General features: G+C 41.2%; 1 long non-coding RNA gene across 1 annotated transcript; it reads left to right on the top strand.

Moving 5' to 3' along the window:
• The first annotated feature begins 11293 nt into the window (after positions 1-11293).
• Positions 11294-14412, top strand: LOC110508613 (uncharacterized). Its single transcript, XR_002471335.3, has 2 exons — positions 11294-11504; positions 11888-14412. It is a non-coding gene; the product is annotated as an uncharacterized LOC110508613 (long non-coding RNA).
• The last annotated feature ends 4419 nt before the right edge of the window (positions 14413-18831 follow it).

Here is an 18831-nt window from a genome sequence, read left to right as displayed (position 1 = left end):
AGGGAGGGACTGGTGTCTGGTGCTTTCAGCCGTTTTCTATCGGATTTGTCTATGAAGAATAGGGCCCCTAAAGGCAGGAGCTGGTAGCTGGATATTGATAGTGATAACAGGGACTGTCAAATAGCCCACAGATTGCAAGATGCATCTAAACACAGTGCATAATAAATAGGTCTGTGAAATATGTCATTCATTTCAATGTGGGCTATTAACACGGGACTCAGTAGATTCGTACTCATTCTCACTAAAGAAAAACAGGGTAAGGGAAAATGCAGCTCTGTTATTATATTATCAGCTGGACCTCCTGGATAAAGGTGAAAAAGCCACACCAGGAAGTTAAAGGCAGACTCAGCAAAATGGCGTTTACGAGCAGCACCGCAGATATTGAGATGAGTTGAGATGAGTTGCAAAATGTAGTGTGGAACCAGGGGACCAAAACAGCGAAGTTGAGCCTCGCACCTCAACGCTCTTAGTTGTTGCAGAAATGGACCCACTATGCTGTTTACTTTCTGCATGTACGTCATATCGCGTAGTCCACCTTTAATAAGATTGTATGGGGCCACTGCTCATGGGAAAACGTACGTGTTAACGACATCAATGTGCTGCTGACAGTTTAGCGTCCTCCACTGTCCCTGTCTCCACACAGGGCTCAAACCAGTGATCCTCTCCCTTGCAGCACACGTGACTGCCCTTCTTGACAACGTGCAAACCAAATGAGCTATACAAAAGGTGCCGATTGGATGGCTCTATCAGCGACATTTCAAGCTAGCTGTGGAGTGATCTTACAGCAGGTTCCTAACTCCGTTACATAAGCCCGCCAAGCACAAGAAGCCATCACATCTAAACACGTCCAACTTAAACACAAACCAAAAAGCATCCCTCTAGTAATCCACCTGCCAATAGGAACTGTTTGTCTACCTGTTTATATAAATTTACCAGCTGTGTATGTATACACTATCAACATGACCACAGAGTCACTGCAATGCATAACCCCCAGAGCAAGTCCCCTGGTGACAACATGTCGTTTTGGATTACAGGCAAGTAATTGTAATTCCCTTTTGTTTTATGACCTTGTTATGTGGGAACATCAAATGTGAACTGTATATGTCTTGTTGTCATTATGGACAACAATGGATGCACTGGAGGGGAAATTATATCCGTCAGCTGGATTGAGCTCGGCAGCTTTATAGTAATTTTCTTCAGTTTCCCAGAATTCCCAGGTATGTTTCCCTTTGACCATAGTATCACACGGCCTATTAGTAATATACTGTACAGTTTATGCACCATTACTTTCCACTATTTATAGAAATAATGTTTGTTAAAACACCACTCTGGTGCAGCGGTCTAAGGTACTGCATCTCAGTGCTTGAGGCATCACTACAGACACCCTGGTTTGAATCTAGGCTGTGCCACAACCGGCTGTGATTGGGAGTCCCATCGGGCGGCGCACAATTTGCCCAGCGTCGTCCGGGTTTCGTGGTACATAAGAATTTGTTCTCAACTGACTTGCCTAGTTACAGATTTTTTTTATTTTATTATTACCCTAAACAATAAGTACCCTATTATATCAAAAAGAAAAGACAGAAAACACAACAGCAAAGTTTGAAGAAAAGTTATTGTCCTGAATGAAGATGAATTGACCCTCTTTTTCTCTCCCAAGTCAAAGTACATTGCAAGGTCAGTGGGCTCTGTTACACGTAGGCTTCAATAAAAAGCCAGTCTCCTGGCCGCACAGGGGAAATGTGAATTTGGGTCAAATTCACCAGGTGGAAAGTGAGAGGATTAGTGAGGAGCTCATGTTTTTCGAGGAATAATTTTACAAAATAAAGAATAGTGCAGTAAGAGAAAACAGATGTAATGATGGTAATCCGCTGGCACATATTCCTATTTAGAGAAATAATGTTTATGTATAGAGTACTACTGAAAGTATAAACACTCTTCTTTATTTGAACTGAACTGCGAAGTTCCTGAAATATTTGTGTGTTTTACTCTTTCGGGGCTTGTGGTAAATCCCATATATGTCCAAAAGACACACAAGTAGCCCCTTCCCTGTGTTTTCAGAACACTTATGGTGCTCTCAGAAAATGCTTATTCTTGCCATTTCACTGTAGCCTCGCATTGTTGCCCTTACTCAATGTGGGGCTGACGTTTCAGTCCATTTTGTTTACATTTTTTTTGTTGGTGTGAGCCTGTGAAGAAAAGCTCCAACCCATACATATGCATCACCTCACCCTGGATTCTTTCTCAAGATTGTCAGGTTTCCCCGTTTTTCTGAGTAATGAAGCCTTAAAATGGGTGAAAGAAAGAAACCAACAATAACAGGATCTCATATTGAAGTACTTAAGACAGTCCTCCTTTCCTACTACAAACCGATCCTGCACTTCGGTAGTACAGACTGGAATATGTTCTGGGATTCATCTGATGGTATTGAGGAGTTTACCACATCAGTCACCGGCTTCATTAATAAGTGCATCAACGTCGTCCCCACAGTGACGTACATACTTTTCCCAACCAGAAGCCATGGATGACAGGCAATATCCGCACTGAGCTAAAGGCTAGAACTGCCGCTTTCAAGGAGTGGAAAACTAACGCAGACGCTTATAAGAAATCCTGTTTCGACCTCCAATGAGCCACTAAACAGGCAAAGCGTCAATACAGGCCTAAGATCGAATCCTACTATGCAGATGATGCTCATCGGATGTGGCAGGGCTTGCAAACTATCATGGATTACAAAGGGAAACCAGGCCACAAGCTTCCCAGTGAAAAGGGCCTACCAGATAAGCTAAATGTCTTCCATGCTCGCTTCGAGGCAAGCAACACTGAACCATGCATGAGCGCAGTGATTGTTACCGGGCGACAGTAGCCGATGTGAGTAAGACCTTTAAACAGGTTAACATTCGCAAGGCCGCAGGGCCAAATGGATTACCATGACGCGTACTCAGAGCATGTGCTGATCAGCTGACAAGTACCTTCACTGACATTTTCAACCTCTCCCTCTGTAATACTTACAGTGCCTTCAGAAAGTATTCATACCTCCTGACATATTTCCCATTTTGTTGTGTTACAGCCTGATTTCAAAATGGATAAAATAAAAATTACCCATCTACACACAATAGCCTTAGTGACAAAGTGTAAACATGTTTTTAGACATTTTGGCAAATGTATTGAGAATGTCTAATTTACATAAGTATTCACACCCCTGAGTCAATACTTTATAGAAGCACCTTTGGTGGCGATTACAGCTGTGAGTCTTCTTGCGTAAGTCTCTATGAGCTTTGCACACCTGGATTGTACAATATTTGCCATTATTCTTTAAAATATTATTCAAGCTCTGTCAAATTGACTGTTGATCATTGCTAGAGAGCCATAGATTTTTAAGATGATTTAAGTCAAAACTGTAACTAGGCCACTCAGGAACATTCTATGTTAAGCAACTCCAGTGTATATTTGGCCTTGTGTTTTAGGTTATTATGCTGCTGAAAGTGTTTGTTGGAAAGCAGACTGAAACAGGTTTTCCTCTTGGATTTAACCTGTACTTATAGCTGTATTCCGTTTCTTATTATCCCCTCAAAAAACTCCCTTGTCCTTACTGATGGCAAGCATATGCATAACATGATGCAGCCACCACCATGCTTGAAAATATGAAGAGTGGTACTCAGTGATGTGTTGTGTTCGATTTTCCACAAACATAAGGATTTTATATTGAGGACGAAAAAGTTTGTTTCTTTCCCACATTTCTTGCAGTATTACTTAAAGGGAAATGTAAAACACATTCTATTTCATATTCATCATCTCCAGCATCACCCCTACATCAACATATGTGAAAATTGTACATCTCTATGTTTTGTATTAACAAATATAGAGGAAGATTTATTTCCAAAGTCATCATCGGTGTGCATCATGTGATTTTTAACCAGTTATTAATTGTCCACTAATTGGTTGATGATGTAATTGGAAACACTTATCTTCCTCTCTTTTTGACAACAAAACATAGAAATGCGCCATTTCACATACAGTGCCTTGCGAAAGTATTCGGCCCCCTTGAACTTTGCGACCTTTTGCCACATTTCAGGCTTCAAACATAAATGTCACGTTCTGACCTCTATTTCCGTTGTTTTGTATTTATTTAGTATGGTCAGGGCGTGAGTTGGGTGGGCAGTCTATGTTTGTTCATTTCTATGTTTTCGGCCTAGTATGGTTCTCAATCAGAGGCAGGTGTCATTAGTTGTCTCTGATTGAGAATCATACTTAGGTAGCCTGGGTTGCACTGTTTGTTTGTGGGTGATTGTCTATGTTAGTGGCTTGTGTCAGCACAGGTCTCATTTTGTAGCTTCACGGTCGAATTTGGTTTATTGTTTTTGTTACTCTTTTGTATAGTGTTCAGTCTTTCTTTATTAAAGATTTTACCATGGACACTTACCACGCCGCATATTGGTCCTCTGATCCTTCTCGCCTCTCCTCTTCAGACGAAGAGGAGGACGACCGTGACAATAAAGATATAAAACTGTATTTTTTTGTGAAGAATCAACAACAAGTGGGACACAATCATGAAGTGGAACGACATTTATTGGATATTTCAAACTTTTTTAACAAATCAAAAACTGAAAAATTGGGCGTGCAAAATTATTCAGCACCCTTAAGTTAATACTTTGTAGCGCCACCTTTTGCTGCGATTACAGCTGTAAGTCGCTTGGGGTATGTCTATCAGTTTTGCACATTGAGAGACTGACATTTTTTCCCATTCCTCCTTGCAAAACAGCTCGAGCTCAGTGAGGTTGGATGGAGAGCATTTGTGAACAGCAGTTTTCAGTTCTTTCCACAGATTCTCGATTGGATTCAGGTCTGGACTTTGACTTGGCCATTCTAACACCTGGATATGTTTATTTTTGAACCATTCCATTGTAGATTTTGCTTTATGTTTTGGATCATTGTCTTGTTGGAAGACAAATCTCCGTCCCAGTCTCAGGTCTTTTGCAGACTCCATCAGGTTTTCCTCCAGAATGGTCCTGTATTTTGCTCCATCCATCTTCCCATCAATTTTAACCATCTTCCCTGTCCCTGCTGAAGAAAAGCAGGCCCAAACCATGATGCTGCCACCACCATGTTTGACAGTGGGGATGGTGTGTTCAGCTGTGTTGCTTTTACGCACAAACATAACGTTTTGCATTGTTGCCAAAAAGTTCAATTTTGGTTTCATCTGACCAGAGCACCTTCTTCCACATGTTTGGTGTGTCTCCCATGTGGCTTGTGGCAAACTTTAAACAACACTTTTTATGGATATCTTTAAGAAATGGCTTTCTTCTTGCCACTCTTCCATAAAGGCCATATTTGTGCAATATACGACTGATTGTTGTCCTATGGACAGAGTCTCCCACCTCAGCTGTAGATCTCTGCAGTTCATCCAGAGTGATCATGGGCCTCTTGGCTGCATCTCTGATCAGTCTTCTCCTTGTATGAGCTGAAAGTTTAGAGGGACGGCCAGGTCTTGGTAGATTTGCAGTGGTCTGACACTCCTTCCATTTCAATATTATCGTTTGCACAGTGCTCCTTGGGATGTTTAAAGCTTGGGAAATCTTTTTGTATCCAAATCCGGCTTTAAACTTCTTCACAACAGTATCTCGGACCTGCCTGGTGTGTTCCTTGTTCTTCATGATGCTCTCTGCGCTTTTAACGGACCTCTGAGACTATCACAGTGCAGGTGCATTTATACGGAGACTTGATTACACACAGGTGGATTGTATTTATCATCATTAGTCATTTAGGTCAACATTGGATCATTCAGAGATCCTCACTGAACTTCTGGAGAGAGTTTGCTGCACTGAAAGTAAAGGGGCTGAATAATTTTGCACGCCCAATTTTTCAGTTTTTGATTTGTTTAAAAAGTTTGAAATATCCAATAAATGTCGTTCCACTTCATGATTGTGTCCCACTTGTTGTTGATTCTTCACAAAAAAATACAGTTTTATATCTTTATGTTTGAAGCCTGAAATGTGGCAAAAGGTCGCAAAGTTCAAGGGGGTCGAATACTTTCGCAAGGCACTGTATGTTAATGATGGGGTATTGTGTAGTGTTTTGTTGCAAACAGGATGCATGTTTTGGAATATTTTTTATTCTGTACAGGCTTCCTTCTCTTCACTCTGTCATTTAGGTTTGTATTGTGGAGTAACTACAGTTTTTTATTTATTTTTAATTTAACCTTTATTTAACCAGGCAAATCAGTTAAGAACAAATTCTTATTTTCAATGACGGCCTAGGAACAGTGGGTTAACTGCCTGTTCAGGGGCAGAACGACAGATTTGTACCTTGTCAGCTCGAGGGTTTGAACTTCCGGTTACTAGTCCAACACTCTAACCACTAGGCTACCCTGCCGCCCCACAAGGTTGTTGATCCATCCTCAGTTTTCTCCTATCACAGCCATTAAACTCTGTAACTGTTTTAAAGTCACCATTGGCCTCATGCTGAAATCCCTGAACAGTTTCCTTCCTTTCCGGCAAAGGAGTTAGGAAAGATGCCTGTATCTTTGTAGTGACTGGGTTTATTGATACACCATCCAAAGCCAAAATAAAAGTTCACCATGCTCAATGGGATATTCAGTGTCTGCTTTTTCTTTTCTTTTTTTTAGATATCCACTAATCGGTGCCCTTCTTTGCAAGGCGTTGAAAAACCTCCCAGGTCTTTTGAGGTTGAATCTGTGCTTGATAGTCACCACTCGATTGAGGGAGCTTACAATTAATTGTATGTGTGGGGTACAGAGATGAGGAAGTCATTCAAAAAATGATGTTAACCACTAATATTGAACACAGAATGAGTCCATGCAAGTTATTATACGATTTGTTAAGCACATTTTGACTCCTGAACTTATTTAGGGGTTCCATAACAGAGGAGTTGAATACTAATTGTCTCAAGACATTTCCGCTTTACGTTTTTTATTAATTTAGAAAAATTCTTACAAACAAAATTTCCCGTTGACATTATGGGGTACTGTGTCAGTGACACAAAATCCAATTTTAATCAGTTTATAATTCAGGCTGTAACACAACAAAATGTGGAAAAAGTAAAGGGGTGGGAATACTTTCTGAAGGCACTGTACATGTTTCAAGCAGACCACCATAGTCCCTGTGCCAAAGAATGCCAAGGTAACCTCTCTAAATGAATATCGCCCCATGGCACCACATGAAGTACTTTAAAAGGTCATAGATCACATCAACACCATCATCCCAGCCACCCTAGACCCACTGCAATTAGCATACCACCCCAACAGTTCCACAGATGACACAATCTCTATTGCACTCCACAAAGCCCTCTCCCACCTGGGCAAGAGTAACACCTATGTGAGAATGCTGTTAATTGATTACAGCTCAGCGTTCAACACCATAGTGCCCTCCAAGCTCATCAGTAAGCTAAGGATTCTGAGACTGAACACCTCCCTCTGCAACTGGATCCTGGACTTCCTGATGGGCCAACCTCCAGGTGGTAAGAGTAGGCAACAACACATTCGCCACACTGACCCTCAACATGGGGGCCCCTCAGGGGTGTGTGCTCAGTCCCCTCCTGTACTACCTGTTCACCCACAACTTCAACACCATTATTAAAGGAAAATTCCACACAAAAACTTTTGGTATTTGTTTCATTAGTCATTACCAGTCGAAGGTTTGGACACACCTACTCATTCAAGGGTTTTTCTTTATTTTTACTATTTTCTACATTGTAGAATAATAGCGAAGACATCAAAACTATGAAATAACACATGGAATCATATAGTAACCAAAAAAGTGTTAAACAAATCCAAATATATTTTAGATTTGAGATTCTTCAAAGTTGTCACCATTTGCCTTGATGACAGCTTTGACCACTCTTGGCATTCTCTCAACCAGCTTCACCTGGAATGCTTTTCCAACAGTCTTGATGGAGTTCCCACATATGCTGAGCACTTGTTGGCTGCTTTTCCTATACTCTGTGGTCCGACTCATCCCAAACCATCTCAATTGGGTTGAGGTTAGGTGATTGTGGAGGCCAGGTCATCTAATGCAGCACTCCATCACTCTCCTTCTTGGTCAAATAGCCCTTACACAGCCTGGAGGTGTGTTGGGTGATTGTCCTGTTGAAAAACAAATGATAGTCCCACTAAGCGCAAACCAGATGGGATGGCATTTCGCTGCAGAATGTTGTGGTAGCCATGCTGGTTAAGTGTGCCTTGAATTCTAAATTAATCACAGACAGTGTCACCAGCAAAGCACCCCCACACCATAACACCTCCTGCTCTGTGCTTTACGGTGGGAAATACACATGCGGAGATCATCCATTCAGCCACACTGCAAAAAAAAATATGACACGGCGGTTGGAAACAAAAATCTCCAATTTGGACTTCAGACCAAAGGACAGATTTCCATTGCTCATGTTTCTTGGCCCAAGCAAGTCTCTTCTTCTTATTGGTGTCCTATAGTAGTGGTTTCTTTGCAGCAATTCGACCTTGAAGACCTGATTCACACGATCTCCTCTGAACAGATGTGTCTGTTACTTGAACTCCGTGAAGCATTTATTTGGTCTGCAATTTCTGAGGATGGTAACTCTAATGAACTTATCCTCTGCAGCAGAAGTATCTCTGGGTTTTCCATTCCTGTGGCGGTCCTCATGAGAGCCAGTTTCATCATAGCGCTTGATGGTTTTTGCGACTGCACATGAAGAAACTTTGAAAGTTGTTGAAATGTTTCATATTGACTGACCTTCATGTCTTAAAGTAATGATGGACTGTAATTTCTATGTGCTTATTTGAGCTGTTCTTGCCATAATATGGACTTGGTGTTGTACCAAATAGGGCTATCTTCTGTATTTCACCCCTACCTTGTCACAACACAACTCAAATCAAATCAAAATCAAATCAAATGTATTTATATAGCACTTCGTACATCAGCTGATATCTCAAAGTGCTGTACAGAAACCCAGCCTAATACCCCAAACAGCAAGCAATGCAGGTGTAGAAGCACGGTGGCTAGGAAAAACTCCCTAGAAAGGCCAAAACCTAGGAAGAATCCTAGAGAGGAACCAGGCTATGTGGGGTGGCCAGTCCTCTTCTGGCTGTGCCGGGTGGAGATTATAACAGAACATGGCCAAGATGTTCATAAATGACCAGCATGGTCAAATAATAATAATCACAGGCAGAACAGTTGAAACTGGAGCAGCAGCACGGCCAGGTGGACTGGGGACAGCAAGAAGTCATCATGTCAGGTAGTCCTGAGGCATGGTCCTAGGGCTCAGGTCCTCTGAGAGAGAGAAAGAAATAAAGAGAGAATTCGAGAGGGCATACTTAAATTCACACAGGACACCGGATAGGACAGGAGAAGTACTCCACATATAACAAACTGACACTAGCCCCCCGACACATAAACTACTGCAGCATAAATACTGGAGGCTGAGACAGGAGGGGTCAGGAGACACTGTGGCCCCATCCAAGGACACCCCCGGACAGGGCCAAACAGGAAGGATTTAACCTCACCCACTTTTCATTATTATTCTACAATGTAGAAAATCGTAAAACATTAAGAAAATCCCTGGAATGAGTAGGTGTTCTAAAACTTTTGACCGGTAGTGTATATAAACTGAGACACAACTCCTCTTTGTTGGGCTCTCAACCATACACCATTGAGGTGATGTTTGACCGGTCTCATTTTTGCAAATCTTAATTTAAAAAAGGTTGTTGAATAATCAACAGTCTCTCTCCTTTCTGGTTAGAATTTCCATGACAGCCATGAGACTGCTAAATAGTTAGTCCATGTAGCTATTAAGTGAACTATTTACCTATCTGCATTGACCCTTTTTGCCCATCACATACTGTATGCTATTGCTACTGTTTATTATCTATCCTGTTGTCACTTTATTCCTAGTTATATGTACATATCTACCTCAGTTACCTCGTACCCCTGCACATCGACTTGATACTGGTACCCAGTGTATATATAGTTATCATTACTCATTGTGTATTTATTATTACTTGTGTTATTACCTCTTTTACATTTCTATTTTTTCTCTATTTTCTCTCTCTCTGCATTGTTGGGAAGGACACGTAAATAAGCATTTCGCTGTTAGTCAACACCTGTTGTTTATGAAGCATGTGACAAATAACAATGGATTTGATTTGATTTTGAGTTGTCTCAGGCAAGGTTATTTATAATTTGACTGCATTTCAGTGAAACATCTGCACGACACATTTCACAATTTCACAGTGCACATTTTCTTCTACTAAAGTGTATAACAAACACAGCACATTGAGATGAACCTTTTAACACTTTTGTAGCCTGTAAGAAGTAAATATACTATACAGTTTTTTATATTTTTGAAAAATGATCTGAGGATTAGTTCAATCTTTGCTGCCTCTGCACCAGTACTGGTTGTCTTCAGATACTATGCTTAAGTCTTTGAGAACTACCTTTTATGTTGCCTTTTTTGGGGGCTGTCGGAAAAAGACCCCCAAAAAAGTCCCATGTGACGTCTCCCATTCCTCCACCCCTACATATTTTCTTTGATTTAGCTTCCCATGGATCTGTTTTCCCCCAAATGTGTTGTTCAGATTATTGTCAAAACCTCATGCAGGATTGTGGACCGTTTCAACAAACCTTAACGCTGTTAATAAGAGGGTACAAGAGAGTGTTGTGGTAAATATGTCTTGAGTCATTATTCAGTGGTTTTACTCATTATGATCAAAAGCCCCAACATTCAAAGGCAATCTGAAGTGAGAGAGGGAAAAGAACATATATTGAAAGAATACAAATATTCTAGAAGAAGGTTTGAGGGATTTGCTCTGGCATTCGATAAATGCTTGTTCCGTTCAGACAATAAACACTCACTGCTGTTCTCAGTCTGTGTTCAGGCGACGCCATTTCCATTTCACCACATATTTGTGTGCATCTCTTTAAGTCTCATTGTTGTCACGTGGTACCAAACATGTTCCCATAAAGCTCAAGGATAAAACCACCTGAAAGGCAAGCTAATTTTGGACCGCAAAGAAGAGAAACCGCCTGTCAGTTTTTCTAAATTGGCAATGTTAGGGAAAATGTTATTGTATCAGTAAATTGTGTGGTAATTATGTTCGTCATCTTGTTCATGATGAAGTCATTCTAATTCACAATACAGGGCAACAAGTTCCACATTCAAAATCAAATGTTCAATCTTAGATCTGACTGAATTTAAATCATCAAGTGAATTGTGGAACTTGCAACACTCTACAACACTCTATTTGTTTTCGTATTTCAAAAGCGCACAGCTATACTGATAACTCTCCTTTTCTGAAACCCATGTCTAGGCTTCCTCCTCTATTCTCATAGGACTTCCTCTGACTGCAGCCAGCCAGGCAGCCCAGATGACACACGTTAGATCAAGAATAGAAAAAGAATCCAGGCCTCCACATCGGATTACATCTGACAAGCAACATGGACCCAGATTTGTCCACTCTGAAGACCTTCCTTGGCTCACAGAACTTTTCCTTCCCTCTGTCATCCAAAAATGTTTCGGACGTAAGTGAAATGTTATAGAGAATGCAAATAAACTGGGAAAACATTTGCTATCTTTCAATCATTTGGGCTGTACTTTAAATATCAACATTCTGATCACTGAATATGTCCCTGATCTTTGTTGATATAATAATCTATGCCGCGTGTATCAACAACAACAAAAAAATCACTTAAGACCACATTTTAACAAGTTGAAAATAGTTGACCGTTTTTTTTCTGTGTAAACTATTGACTTGCAGACATTGCAATGTTACTTTCCTTGCTAGGTTTTTTATTTACTTGTGTGAGGTTTTGTTATGTGCCTTGGTTCAGGAGAGTGCGATGGTGTCAAGGTTTGATTGTTGTGAGTCTGATCTCTTTTTTTTTTTTCTCTCTCTCTCCCCAAGCACATGCAGCTAAATGGAAACAGATGCCCCTCGCGCCAGTGAAAGAAAGAGAGAGAAAGGAAGAAAAAAAGAAAAAATTGATTTGATTGATTTACAGTGTCTAACAGTTCCATTCAACAGTGCATTAGCGTGTGCTACTATGGGCTTCCACAAAAAATATGGATAAATCGTAATTATCTCACACGCACACGCACACACAATTCTTAGAGCATTGTTACCAGCCATCAGAACGTTGTAGCCTGATTAACGTTTCACTTTTTAGGAACCAGGAAATGGATCATCTTCGCATGCCACCGAAAAAGGAATCTGTTGTTACTCAAGGCGGAGCTCTAGGCTCAGGGACTGTCTCTAATTTTAGCACCTGGAGTTCCATACAAGCATACCATATATTTTAGCCATGACACACAGAAACAATAAATCCTAAAACCAAACACCAGACATAGAGGCAAACACTATGTTCTCATGACTTAAACGAGTCAGTCATTTGAAATGCTAATAAGCTCCTTTAATGTAAATAGAGTGAGAGAATTGACTCGGAAACAAAATCAGAAGAAAAAAAAATGTCAACTGAAGTATACAAGGCTTGTAAATCATAGGTGTAAGTATCTCTGTCATTTTATACTTTCCTTATAGAATGTAATGAAACCAAAAACATTTCATGCGAACTGAAATAACTTAAACAGCCCATAAATTGATCCTGCACTTCCATTTGCACATGAGACCCCTCATGTGCAAATGTTTATGAGGGAATGAATACATAATTGTATTCTTAAAAAAAATATTGGTTCAACCATTCTGCAGAGATTTTCTACAGATCCTCAAATATAATTATGTTAGTGATGTTTTTATCACAATTATTTGAGAATTTATGGGCATTCGATTTTCTTTCCCTCCTTGTTGCTATGTCTTTTTACTTGACTGACTCTATGTCTAAGCCTTCTAAAAGTGACGCCAATAGTTTAATCAATAACAACGCCAACAACTTCAATGCCCTCCACTGACTTTAGCACCTTTTATATTTTATATGATTATGGCTCTCATCTCCCGCTCATTCTCCTGTGTGCACAGCCTTGAGCCCTGTCTGTTACAGCTCCTATGGAAGACTGAGTAAATGTTTCCTTTTGTGCGGGAGCTCTGCTTCTGTAAAGGACAGCCGTTATATTTCTCAACCTCTACAGTATAGAAACACAAATAGAACTGTACAATGGGGGATGTCAGAGGAGTGCAGATGACAAAACTCTGTAGGGAGTAATGTACTGTAAGTGCAGGCTCTCATCTCAACTGCTAGGAATCAATATGTCATTTCCTCCCTACCTGTCAGAAGTGTGCAGAGACCCAGATCTAAGTTTTTCTTTTTTTATATGTACAGTTCAAGGTATGTGTGCTATAGATTCTGTCTTTGAATTTATCTTAACAAGTGCTACATTGATACGAATTGGAAATATGTGTGGAAATCCAGTTATTTAATGCTCTATTCTTCAGCAAATGCCTATGTCCAGTTATATAATGCCTATGGTAACACTTTATGTGAAGTTGCCCTTATAGCCTACCTGTGTAATAACACAGTTATTACTATAGTTACAATATTGTATTAGCATGTTACTACATGGTTATTTAGTCATTATCTGTAGTTGTCTTTGTTGGAACCTGCAGAACTGTGCTTGGGTGTAGGCCTAATGTTATTATAGTGTCCTTTCTTTTCCTGTGCGTGGAGGCTCATAGTGACAGACAAATGAATAACATGAGTAGAGATAAACACTTCACTGTAGGCATGTATTGCATGTATGTGATTGCATATTGTGTACTGGTAGCGGACGAGGTGATTCTCCCTTGACAATATGAAGCACTTTTAACTCCTTGGAAAAGCCTGAATGAATCCAATCCGTTATTATTCTAATAGCATATGGCCTTCAAAATTGCCCGGGATGGCAAATGTGAATGTGCAAATGTGCATTTTTATTGTCATTTATGAAAGCTGCAATAGTATTTACCAAGGTGTCCGTGGGGTTTTATTGGTCAGCCCAGTTATTTCCCCATGTGTTTAGTGCTGGCTGTTTTCTTCATTTGTCCCACACATTTATATCGGGGAGGGGCTGTGGATCTGTCTCCGTCTGTTAATATGTTCGTACGTTCGTCACACGCAATATCTCAGACAGCACTGGCCTGAGTATGATGAAACTTACAAAATTACACTGACTGACCAGATGGTGGCGCTATAACAAGTGATTGAAAATGCAAACCCCTCACTCCATTTGACCTAAAGTCATGAAATTCAGTACATAGGTCCCTTTCCTATGTAAATTTACTTCTGGTACCCTTTAGGTCCGCCATTATGTATTTTCGGCCATTTTGAATTTTGTGGATTTATTTTAAAAACGCTACTCTGCTGGCACGGAATGACCAATCTGAATAAAACTTGATATGTGGCATCTATGGAAAAAGGTCTCTCAACGCAACTTTTTTCCAGACTAGTACCTAAAACAATATGGTCGCTATTGACCAATAAACAATCTCTCAAAACCTCATTGTACTTGACTATTGTGTGCCTTTTGTGCCTTTCAATCGGATATATCGCTTAGCATATTAATATTTCTCCACTGTTGGATTTCAGTGTTCCCTTTTGTATGCATACCATGTGTGGACTGGAGACGGGGAAGCAGGCTGAGCTGTTTGACTTGGTGGTAGTGCGGTAGTGCTCAGGCGTTAGACCTCATGACAGATACTTTACACATGCCAGACTTTCAGACAATGGAAGACTGTGAGACAACGATAAAATGTTCATATCAAAAGCATTTACCCCTCTCTGGGCGCCAGACTGTCTGACACTGGCTGAAATTGATTCTTAATTGGGTTTGTATGGACCCTGGGTCTACTGTTGGGGAGCAGCACACTGTGCTGCGCTGAGGAGGATTGAGACTTTCTCCAGTTCTGCCGACCGCCCAGGAAATGTGATAACACCACCCGACCGACCCCACTGGAGAAAGGAAATACATCACATTGTTTTATTTGTTATTTTTTATCTTGCAGGAAGAAATTATGAAATGGATTATCTAGCACATCTTGAAAAATAATTTCAAAGGAGTGATCCATCATTTAGACACGCAAGAACAAAGTCTCTAATTCAAAGGGATGTCATTACTCATCAGCAGTCACAACCAGTTGGCGTTAACCAGCTGTGGTAGCTAAATGTCTTTTCTGGAAGACTTGTCTTTTTTTGTTGCAATAAATCACTCCAGGTTGCTGTGGAATGTAAATGCTGGACCAGTGCTCCGGAACAGCTTGGTCTTGGTAGTGGTGATTTTCATTTTCTAGGCTAACATTCCTCATGATCTATTTTGGCTTGCTGCACACTGGGTTGTGCTGCAGAGGCCTGCCTGACTGGTTAAAAAAGTGAGCCAAGGGTGGGGGGCCCATTTGCTCCCCAGTGTTTTTTTTACCCTGGCCCTCCAGTGAAGATCAGCATGCTAGTACCTCCCCCGAAGTGGGAGGGAGGAAGGGAATAAGGGAGGGCACAAGGGAGGGAGGTTACCCCTACCTTGTTTGAGCTTAATCCACAGCAGATTTCTCCCCCGGTCACAGAAGAAGCTTGTTAACAGTACAGGCAGAGGAACTGGAGAGAGTCTGGAGAGCCGCTCCACAATGCCTTATGGAGAATCTGCTGTGGATCATGCCACATCTTCGGCTTCATTCGTTCTCATTTTCATTGCTTTTATTCAGACTTGATGGGTGCTTCTTGTTAGTCTCCATTTTTTAAAGCCCAACAAAATGTAATATAATTCAGAAATATTGCCCAGAGAATTTTGTTATTATTAATTATTATTATTATTTATCTTGAGTTATTTATCCTGAGTTTTTCCTGGTCAGGTCAAAATCGACCAGCCCTAATTATCAGTATTGTCAAGGTTGTCGCTGTAGTTTGTGTTGTTGTTGTTGTTAACATTGTATAATTTGCCCTCGTGCTGTGATCCCCTTGATAACAACAGGGGAGGTGTTGTTGAACATGCCCCCGCCGTACAGCACAAAGCTTTGTACATTGCATTGCCAGAAACCTGCAGAGAGCAGGTGAGCAGTGTGACATTGGATCATACCCTCCCTGTGTCTGACACCCTCACTCGCCGACACCTCCTGCTGCCCTGCAATCAGCTGGTGGGGGTGAGGCTGCTGCTGTAACTGTAAATTGGGCCAGTCACCCAGGGTGGTCATCCTCCTCACCCATCCCAGCTAGGGTGGGCCTGACTGGGCCTGGGACCCTCTCTCCCTACCTACCCATAGCAGGCCCAGTGGCCTTGTCAATATCACTTTGACACTTCTATTCTGTTCTAGTTCACAAGTCAAAATGAAGAAGGGATTTGGCAAGTCGGTGGGAGGGGGGGGCCTGCTGTAATTATGTTGTATTGTTTTTGTGCATCTCTGAACGCTGTTCTATCGATTCCCAGGGTCATTTCATGTTTTCATGTGTATCTGAGGTAGTGCCGTTGTATGTCCGTTGCGAATGTCAGACTCCACTCTGCGAGGCACATCGATCTGCAGGCTGAACATGGTGAGATTGTAGACTCCTAAATTGCTAGTGCAGTTTGTTTATGCGATTTTACAGCTAACTATTTACTTCACATGCTGATATGGCCTTTGGTATTATTGTGTGTAGTTACGTTTGCTAGCAACCTACACAACTTGGCCAAAAGTATGTGGACACCCATTCAAATGAGTGGATTTGGCTATTTCAGCCACAATCATTGCTGACAGGTGCACTGATATGGCCTTTGGTATTATTGTGTGTAGTTACGTTTGCTAGCAACCTACACGACTTGGCCAAAAGTATGTGGACACCCATTCAAATGATTGGAATTTGCTATTTCAGCCACACTCATTGCTGACAGGTGCATAAAACCAAGCACACTGCCATGCTATTTCCATCGACAAACATTGGCAGTAGAATGGCCTTACTGTAGAGCTCAGTGACTTTCAACGTTGCACCGTCATAGGATGCCACCTTTCTAAAAAGTCAGTTCGTCAAATTTCACCCCTGCTAGAGCTGCCCCGGTCAACTATAAGTGCAGTTATAGTGAAGTGGAAACATCTAGGAGCAACAATGGCTCAGACGCAAAGTGGTAGGCCACACAAGCTCACAGAATGGGACCGTTGAGTGCTGAAGTGCATAGCACGTAAAAATTGTCTGTCCTCAGTTGCAATACACACTACCGAGTTCCAAACTGCCTCTGGAAGCAACGTCAGCACAAGAACTCTTTGTCGGGAGATTCATGAAATGGGTTTCAATGGCCGAGCAGCCGCACACAAGCCTAAGATCACCATGCACAATGCCAAGCATCAGCTGGAGTGGTGTAAAGCTCACCACCATTGAACTCTGGAGCAGTGGAAATGCTTTCTCTGGAGTGATGAATCACGCTTCACCATCTGGTAGTCCGACTGACGAATCTGGGTTTGGCGGATACCAGGAGAACACTACCTGCCCGAATGCATAATGCCAACTGTAAAGTTTGGTGGAGGAGGAATAACGGTCTGGGGCTGTTTTTCATGGTTCGGGCTAAGCTCCTGACCTCAACCCTATCGAACACCTTTGGGATGAATTGGAACACCGACTATGAGCCAGGCCTAATTGGCCAGCATCAGTGCCTGACCTCACTAATGTTCTTGCAGCAATGTTCTAACATCTAGTGGAAAGCCTTCCCAGAGGAGTGGAGGCTGTTATAGCAGCAGGGGGGAGGGCAACTCCATATTAACGCCCATGGTTTTGTAATGAGATGTTCGACGAGCACGTGTCCACATACATTTGGCCATGTAGTGTAGCTAGCTAGCGAGACAGTGCTTTGAGAGAGCATTGCATTGTGATTCCACAACGATTTTCAAGTCCTGCTACCAACATTATTATAACAACAAAATGAAACATTTGTTCACAATTAATATTGTTCTCACATATTAGTGGTCCCAGCTTCCTTTTCCCCTTTTACACCACTAAAACACTGTGGAGTACCTTCTGTAAAGTGGGAAGGTAGAATTTACAAGGCAAGCCTGGGACGCACCTCTTAAATGTAATCCTTAAAACTTCCGTTGAGAATTACTATACGAGTCACAAACTGACAGGAATATGAAACTGTTGTCTAGGTCTGTGCTAGTTCAGTCGGCCGGTGGCACAGTATGACAGTGATTCCCTCTGGATCATGATCATGATGCAGTTGGATAAAACTCAAACTAGGACCAGTTTTGACTTCTTATAAGCAGCTTATCTGCTCTCCAGCAAATATAATGGATACAATACTAAAACAGTGAATACTTTCAGTATTATAATTTTCTGGACTTTTTACATCCTGGTTTTCAAACTGGTCTCTCCAGGTCCATAACCCCTCCCTCATTCCCCTTTTCTGATCAACGGAAAAATAATAGTGTCTCTCTCTTTCTTTCTCGTTCCTTCTCTCTCTCTTTCTTTTAGAACACAGTTGTCATTAATCCTGAAAAAACGTGAATAATAGGGAAAAAAGGGGGATTGCTGCCAAGAAAGTAGGAGTTGCTATTTTTTGCAACCATGGTATTTTTCTTCTATAGTGGTCTTTTCTTCAAATGTACAGAGGGCTATTTTTCATACTACGTAGAACAAAGATATAATCTGTTGCCAAGTCAGATTCAACTGTTCCTGTTTAACAGACTTAAATGCATGATTGTCTACTCAAGTCTTAGCTTTTTGTTAATGGGACAAGTGAGTACGGAGAGGGTACAAGAGAAACATTCCATTCCATTCTGTTAGTTAAGCAGAATAATTATTTGTCATTATTTGTAAATAAATGGCAATTCATTTAATTAAGAGAGTTGGTACTCAATGCACAATTAACTAATGAACTAGATACGTTATTTCCCAAATCTTTTCTATTCTTCTGGAATAATCCAATGGCCGACGAGGAAGTTTGTCCTGTTGCCATTCAATTGTGTGCATG

The sequence above is a fragment of the Oncorhynchus mykiss genome, chromosome 28 (assembly GCF_057628025.1).
Source record: "Oncorhynchus mykiss isolate SJ-2025 chromosome 28, ASM5762802v1, whole genome shotgun sequence".
Lineage (NCBI taxonomy): Eukaryota > Metazoa > Chordata > Actinopteri > Salmoniformes > Salmonidae > Oncorhynchus > Oncorhynchus mykiss.
This window is presented reverse-complemented; position numbering and strand designations above follow the sequence as displayed.